Source organism: Anser cygnoides, chromosome 7, assembly GCF_040182565.1.
Source record: "Anser cygnoides isolate HZ-2024a breed goose chromosome 7, Taihu_goose_T2T_genome, whole genome shotgun sequence".
Classification (NCBI taxonomy): Eukaryota; Metazoa; Chordata; class Aves; order Anseriformes; family Anatidae; genus Anser; species Anser cygnoides.
The window spans coordinates 11,883,370-11,891,856 of record NC_089879.1 but is presented as its reverse complement, the minus strand read 5'-3'; the positions used below and the strand labels follow the sequence as shown (position 1 = coordinate 11,891,856).

Genomic DNA, 8,487 nt, shown 5'->3' with positions numbered 1-8,487 from the left:
TATTGTTCTTTCAATCCTTTTAAAACTTGAGATAAAGTTTCCCATGTGTGGAAAGCAGAGCAAGGATGAAGCATTTTGACTTAGTTTTTCTGTTCTTGAGTCACTCATAAATATCATGTGTAAATGTGGATAGATCATAGACAACCTTTTTCTTCTTTTCTTGAAGAAAAACATTTTTCTCTACCTCCTAAAGATGTTACAAAAACATTCTTATAATTAATTCAGTACTGTGTACTAATGAGGCTCATAAGTGAATCTAATCAGAGACGCATTAAGGAATACTGCAGATTAAAACCAACAAATAATTATTATTGTATACAGTGTAGTATATACAAACTCTTTAAACTCTAGTTTATGCATAGCCTAGACAATTTGGATGGAAATAGAATAAATATTGGCTACATGTACGGTTTCACTGACAAATATGGGAGTTGTTTTGTTTTTTTTTTTTTCCTTCTCTCTTTACAATGGATTTAGCAGTGGAAAACAACTGGAGAGTTATAGATTAGTGTAGCTGTTAGTATATCCAAGGACATCCTGAAACCCAGTGTCTTGTTCTGAACTAGGTGGAACAAGGTTACGAAATTCATAGCCTTGAACACTTAGACACTCAGGGCACTACTGACTACTACAATTCATTTTCCCATTGCTTCTTGACCTAAAATTCTCACCAAATCCTAGAAATTTTCCTATCCAAACTGAAATGAATAGTATAGAATCATAGAATTATTAAGGTTGGAAAAAACCTCCAAGATCAGCTGGTCCAAATGTCGCCCTACCACCAATATTACCCACTAAACGATATACTTGTTCAAAGCTTTAACTTCAGGTGCTTGGCTCACTCCAGCATCTAGAAAAACATTTCTAATGGAAATTCCCAGCTAGCTTCATCCAAAGACATTAAATTGAGAGTGAAGCTCTGAACAAAAATTATCTAAGGACTTAAAAATGATCACCAAACAAGTTTCTACTCCTTTAAAACAAACTAATGGGAAAATGAGAGAAATCCACTTCTGATATATATTTTCTAAACCAATATTTATATTTTTTCATGTCATACTGTGTTGTAGGAGGTCCTTCGTGTTAACAGAATCAAACAATTCACATCCTTGTTCAGCACAAGTGGTGAAGAGCTGGTACTGTCTATAAATCCCTTTGGATTACCACATGGCTTTGAGTATTCAATAAATCTTCTCCCCTATCCCATCACCTCCTAATCTGCTAACTGTCTTCCAAAAGATCAGAACCATTAAGATGACATTTTATAATGGAGGAATTACAGCCTAACTTAACAAGCCTTGTCTTGAGGTCTATAAACTAGGACTCAAAAGTGAGAAAGAAATCTTGGGCTGAATTCAATCACTGCTTGGGATTTATTGCCATGAGAGTCCATTCATTGACTGACTAGCTACCAACCTTGCAAACTGGATGATTTGCCTTATTTTCCTTCTTTTCTTTTTTGGTTCCACAAGTGAGCCAAAATGCAGAACTACCTCATAAATTTGTTTATATTAGATAATAGTAGTTCCCTGTATAGGTTAGGTTTCTTCTTTCTTTACATGTATCAACATCCAAAATTTGTACACAAAGGTTTGTAAACTTAAAAATGGTTGTTAAACCATCTGAAAGTAGCCTTCTGTCTTAGAAATTCCTAAATCTCGGCTTTCTTACAGTGCTCTGTCACACACAGGTTGTGGTCCAATTCTTGAGCAAAAAGAGGTCTCTTAGACAACAGAGATATATTCATACGGCCTACAGGGCTGGCTGAGCCCCAGATACATTTAATGTATGTAGTACTCATAAATAACTAGCTGGGATCGTACATGCTTCTATGCCCTCTGATTTTTTTGTGTAGTCATTACCTCTGTCCATCTTTCATTTTCATTACAGGTAGTTGACTGGACAGCAGTGTAATTAGGATGAAGATATTAGTGGTTAATAAGGGGACTAGCAAGCCCCTGAGGTGCTTAGAAAAACAGATTGCTCCAATATCCCTCTTTCATACACAACCCTTTCTTGTACAGTCTGGCAATTGGTCAGGTTTCCATGGAAATTAGGGTTTTCCAGCCCAGCAACAGAAGCTTATCAAGTCTGATTTCTTGTCATTTACAGATGCCTTTGCCTAAGGTAGGAAAACAATAAAGATTGCCCTTTTCTTCTCTCTTTTTCTCTGTTCTCCTGCTTAGCACCACCTCACCCTTCAAAAGCCTGCAACCAATATATGTGTGTGTGAGGGAAAGTCTCTGAAGATTTTTTGCTTGAGAAAAATCAAAGAAAAACCTCTGGTGACTTCATGAAGGACTGGGTCATTGCTGTGGTACTGCTCACCAACTTGGAGGGTGCCTCAGGCCAGCCCTCAGAATCAGTGGTATGGGGGAAGCAGAGTTTCAAAAACCTTCTCACCACAAGGGTAGCTTTTATTTCTCCTAAGTATGAGAACTGATTGTTCATACTTAAAGCCTGAATAACTATAAGCTATGGTAAGATCATACATTATTAGTCTCTTTTTATATTCGAGCTACTGTATTTGACTAGCTGACCTCCTGTGAGACAACAGTGAATTATTACATGCACCAATGACACACAGCACAGAAAGTCTCTCCTGTTAATCTCTTCTAAATTTACCAGCCATTAATTCCACTGAATAACCTCTTTATTACTGTATAATCTTCCTTTAAATTTATAAGAAAAAGGTCTATGAGCAAAAGCAGAAAACGAAATTACAGTTCAAGCCTAAAAGTGAACGTGCCGGAATTCCCACATTCTCATTTTTGTTCTGGCTTCTCCACAGTGTTCAGGACATGAATGAAGACTTACATTAGTTTATACCTACATTAAGGAGGGAAACTAAGGCTCACTACTTAGAGAAATAGCTGAGATGCTGGCAATTCCAGGTGTGATTTCTCTCTGTCCTACTGGATTTTCAGTGATTTTGTGATGTGCCAAAATCTTTCATAAGATCATGGGCCATATAATGGGTTTAGTCCCAATTGTTTCATTCTGTGACATTTTCCTTCCACCTCTCCTGCAGTGTTTTGCACTGTATGACACTGAATCCTCCAAGAAGGGAGCCCAAATAGTTGGTATGCCCAGTACAGGCCATACAAAGCAAGAGCGAAACACCATGGGATTTACAGCATCTCACTCAGGCTGGTCAGATCCATCAGGCAGAGGACTGAGGTGCACATTAGTATAGACTGAGGTCTGTGAGAGCTCCCATTTTCTCCACCACCATCCTCCAGGGTCTGCAGGAAGCCTGGAATAGAGCTGAGAGACCCACCCAAAGAGACCTCAGTGTCACCTCTCATTCATAGATCATAAATATATTCCCACCCTGCTGCTGTTTTCAGAGGGTGCAGAGAGAAGTGTGAAAGGGGATATGAGACCTAATTCTGTTCATCACACTCAGGACAGGAAGTTGGAGCCACTTCCTGTCACCTTAACAGTGACAGGAAGCTGGAGCCACCTCCTCTGCTGTGGTCAGCATGGGGGACTAATGAAAGGCTTATCCATATAGCACGACTGGGTGGCGTTTTGAATTTGTTTTGTACTATCCACCTCTGCTTGATTTCATCATTTCCCTTCTGCTCCCAGGATTTACCATCAGGAATTGCTAATATCCCTTTCATGAACATGAGAGACCCATTCACTGAATGATGTCATTATTATTTTTACTGTTTTCTGACAGGGAGTTTAATTGAAGTTTATGGATCTACTCACCATATTCTCCTTCCATGTGGCTCCTGTTGCACTGAGTTCATGCTGCTATTTGTGAATTTTGAAAGAATTTTGAAATAATTTTTTTTAAAGACTTTTTTTTTTCAGTATTGGTGCAGCTGGCTGGCACTGCTTGATGAAGGGTCAGTAACATGAGGCAAAAGTACGTTTTTTCACACAGTAAAATGTGTATATCTATGTATATACACAAATATTGCTGCAAAATAAAAAAAAACTTGTGAATTCAGTCAATTCCATTACAGAAATCCTTCTAAAGCAGTGTTATTTTAGCTGGATTCTGGAGAAACATTTATTATCTTAAAACTTGGGAACTATTTCCACCTTCTTTATCAGCATATGTGTGGTTCAAATCTGTTTCAAAAATCTAGCTCTCCTCGGTAAAAGGATTCAAAGCTTTTCAACCACTGCACTCAAACAAAACTAGCTCTTGGATGCACCAAAATTTTGGTTCCACTTAACTTTAACCATAAAAACAGTTAGGTTCCTTCAAAAAGCAGTTCTGTATTTTCTCTGTTTCTTCAAATGTCCTTTAAAATATAGTTTAAAATCTAGTGGAGAGCAGATTTCTTCAATTTGATCCTTCCTCTTCAAAGCACTGATATGTATTTGCCCTTCACTCGGCCCTGCCCTTAATCCTGCAGACAACCACTCTAGTGTTAGATGGACAAATCTAACAACTTGTACAAAGATGTTCTAATTTGATGTACCTCCTCTGTCTCAGACTTTCTTCCTGCATCTCACAATCTAAATTATTCTTGTGCATTGTACTAGAATGGAAAAAAATATTTTAAAACTTTCAAAGAAAGGTCAGATGGGCTACGCCCAGCACCATGAAAGTTTAGCATTTGCATTTGATTTCTTGATTTGTTAGCAAACACTAAACCTATCTCCCCTTTCCAATGAGGTACTGCCTTTCAGTGGAGAAATACCCACCTTGGTTCTTGGGCTGCCTGTGTAAGTATCCTTCAGCTCTTTTAGGGCAAGTGAAACAATTTAGATTAAACTGATCTGAAATTTATTTATGCTGGCCTTCATGACTTTAAACCAGCAGGTTAAGCATTTGCACAATCATCCCATTTCAGGCTTCTTAAACCAATTCTAAAAGTTGACAAGAACAAAGCTGCTTATGCAGGCATGATTAAAATTAACCAAATACACAGGGTAAGTGTGTGAAATGTTTGCACTAATGTAGAAGGGCAATTCTAGAGGTGAGCTTATATCTCACCTGCATCTGTCCTATAAACTACACTATTCATTGCATATGGAGAGATCCCACTGGAATGGCTAGAGAAGAATAATTACTGTTCTGTGTAGAAAGACAAAACCAGGACATCTTGAGGGCTAGTGGGAATTACAGAGCACAGGAGACTTCCTTGATGATCGACAAGGATATTCTATGACTCCCAATGAATACGTCAGTTGTTGCCCATCTTACATCAACAATAGTGCAATAGTCTACTACTTGCAGCCGACTCAAAGTACATGTTAGAGGACTAGGAAGATGCCTGGTATTGAGGCTCTTTAAGCTGGGATTGGAAGGAGGTATTTGTTCCATTTTCTTCTCTACATTAGGAAACTTATGCATGTACTTCAGTAGAAGTTCCTGGAAGCCACCCATCATCCCTGAAAGCCACTCATCATCCCTGAATTTAAAAACTGTGCTCTAATTCTTGAGAAATCTCAGTCTCCCCCTCTCTCTTGGATTTTGACCTGGCTAGGAGTATCATAAGGAAACACCATGGTTCCAGTTCAACTGTCCAGTACACTAGTCACCAAACATAAAGTGAGTTAAATAACTGAGTTTCCGTGGTGAAATAAACTGATTTTCCACAATGTCTAGAAGAAGTTCAGCTGTGGTCTGAATCTGAGCAAGAGGTCTTGGGTTAGTTCTTCCTGACTTACCCTGTTATAAATTATCACCTCACTGCTTCTCTGGAAAATCGTTAAATTGTTGTGGAAACCCTTTTGTTTTCCTGAAGTCTAGGCTCCTGCAGTAGAAATAGTAACACCATAAGAGACCATGGCAATGCAAATCTCTTTTCAAATATGTCAGAAAGAGATGGCAAATACAATATTCCTCTTTCATTATACTTCATCAGGTCACACAGTACTTACCTTGAAGGCTCTTTCTGACAGCAGCAAACAAGCTCCACCTCAGAAACATGAATTTTGATTGTAAGGAAATTTGACATACTGCAATAGGAGTGGGTAACCCAATAACACTGGAGTCTTCCAGCTTGATTGTGCTGCTGAAACATTTCTCTTTATGATGTTCCTCATTCTTTTTCAGTCTTCTGAAGATTAATGATTTCCATTTTGCTATTGGTGGATTTTTGATTTGCTTTTTCTCTCTAAGGCAAAAACATTTAACACATGAAAAGTTTACATTCTGGCAGCATTTTTTTCCCCTTTTTGTGGCACTGACCATATGAAATGAAATCAAAGTTATTCGTCAATGTGAAAAGTTTTCAAATGAGAATATTATGTGACAGAAGAGCCAGCAGGCAGTGCATGAGGTAATATTTTAACATCTGGATATGGAGCACAAGGGCCTTCCAGAGGATGGAGTTCAACTTGTCCCACAGGACTGTGGGTGGGAGACTGAGTTTTGTGAAGAGTGGAGCTAAGGAGTAGGTGTTCACAGCTCAAGATTTTCCCTTCTCCTTGTCGCTCTGTAATGTAGTTTCCCTGGCCTGGACCACTGGAGCTGAATCCCTGGAAGCCAGACACCAAATACTTTTGCAGAGGGCAGTACACACAGACTAAGCTGTCCTTAACTGTCTGCCTGCTTTCTTCTGCCTGTCTCAAGCTCTGAATGAAGGAGGAAAACCAAGAGCAATTTTTGCCAGCAAGGGGCAGACAAAGAGAAAGAAGATGAGGAACTGGGCCACTCCTCAAAATGTTACTTTTCCAGTTGCAAAGTAATATGTTATAATTAGGAGAGATTCCATTTTGCTTGGTGCATAGTGAAAATTCATGGGAGGCAGCACTCACATCACAGCTTACTGGAAAGCTTTAAACAAGTGCATCTGAAAAAATAAAAATAAAAAATACAAGCGCTTGTAATACTCTTAGCAGTATGAAGAGTAGGGTCTGATTCTTTTTCCACAGCAGGAGTTTGTGCAGGGTTTTGTTTAATTATTGTCAGGAGCTGCAGGGTTGTTCTTTCAGAGAATTAGCAAAAGAAATGTCACAGCTGGGTAGTCACATTGGGAGTTTGATGAGGCTCTTTTCACCAATCTACTCTTGAAAAAGAACATTTACTACTATGAACATGGAATGGCTGAGAACAAATTAGATGGCAAGAGGTAAGAAAACCTAAAATCTTGCTTTTTAATGGTATTTGAGTAGCTTCCTAAACAAAGAGCATTAGCTCTCTCCTACCTCACCCCAGCTGTAATGAGGAATTCAGCATGCAAGTAACATACATAGTAAACTTTCTATGACTGGGTACAGGACATACGGAAAGATATGTGGGAAGGCACAATTAAGAATGAATATGAGAAAATCTTCCCTAATATCAAGTTTTCAAATATTTTCTCCAATATTGGTTTTAATATGAATTTAATTTTTCTTATGACTTGCAAAAAATGACTGCATTGCCAGTTTTCTGCAGAAAAATAATTTCTCCTTAAAAATTCCGTCCCCAATTTTTTGTTTGTTTTTGTTGTTGTTTTCTTTTAATTTATAGTATTTAGTGTTAACAAAAATGGTCCATGAGAAGATCAACATCAAGCAGAATGAAACATAAAGAGATGGGACAAGGCAGATCCATCTTCCATCTTCCTAGCACCTTTATTTAATACTCCAAAGAAGCCAGTTCATGGTATAACATTGTAAACACAATATCTTTAGTCACCTTATGAGGATCCTTCAAGTCATGAAATAAAAATCCCTGGTAACCGTTTAGGATTCTGCCTTTTCTTTCTTGACTGTAGAAATTTTCTATTTATAGATGGATGAAAAGATGCTGTACAGACAAAACATGGACATTTTGGGCTACATTTTTCTTAGTGTGTTAATTGTTCATTTTGCTCTGGACCTAATATATAAGGTGGACTCTGTGCTAGTTTTGTTATACTTAGAATAGCAATATCATAAAATCATAAAATTTTGATTCCACCAGGTCTTCCATAACCTCTATTAGAATTAGGAGGCTCAGGCAAAACTGTCAATATCATCCCTCAGAAAAGACAGATGATTCCAGCTGATCTCTGTATCTCTGGGATTCTGGGAGACCCTGGAGAAGTTATGAATTCTTTACCTTTTCCTCAAGCTTTCCTTTTTTTTTTTTTTTTTTTTTTTTACCTTAATACATGTTAAGTTAATACATGATTAAATTCTTAATTTTCTTTATAAATAGAGTAGTCAAAAGACTTCCAATATGATATTATTATGAAAACTAGTGGGATCTGGAATGAGAATCTGTTTAGAATTGGCAATGATTAATTTTACATGGGACTAGATCCAACCATAAGATACAGGGTTGCTCTATTCAATTTCTACACCTACAGTGCTGAGAAAAAGCATGTTCATACATTATGGTGATGGAATTCCCATGACAAACTGCTTTTACTGTGTTTGCCTTATGCAACGAGCAACTTGCATTATAGCTCTTTTTTTTCCTTGCACCTCTATCCTTCCGTAGATTAAAGCTCTGATTAAAGTAGTGTTCAGGGCCAACCGCCACTCCTGGAGTTGTGATGTGAGTGTCCTTGTTTCATTATACCACCAAAGAAATGCAATTCC

At 37.9% G+C, this 8,487-nt stretch overlaps 1 long non-coding RNA gene across 1 annotated transcript; it reads right to left on the bottom strand.

The window, feature by feature from the left end:
- Positions 1–1,642: 1,642 nt before the first annotated feature.
- Positions 1,643–6,869, bottom strand: LOC136791245 (uncharacterized). Its single transcript, XR_010832846.1, has 3 exons — positions 5,854–6,869; positions 5,641–5,726; positions 1,643–3,934 (listed from the first exon to the last, which is right to left on the bottom strand). It is a non-coding gene; the product is annotated as an uncharacterized lncRNA (long non-coding RNA).
- Positions 6,870–8,487: the final 1,618 nt, after the last annotated feature.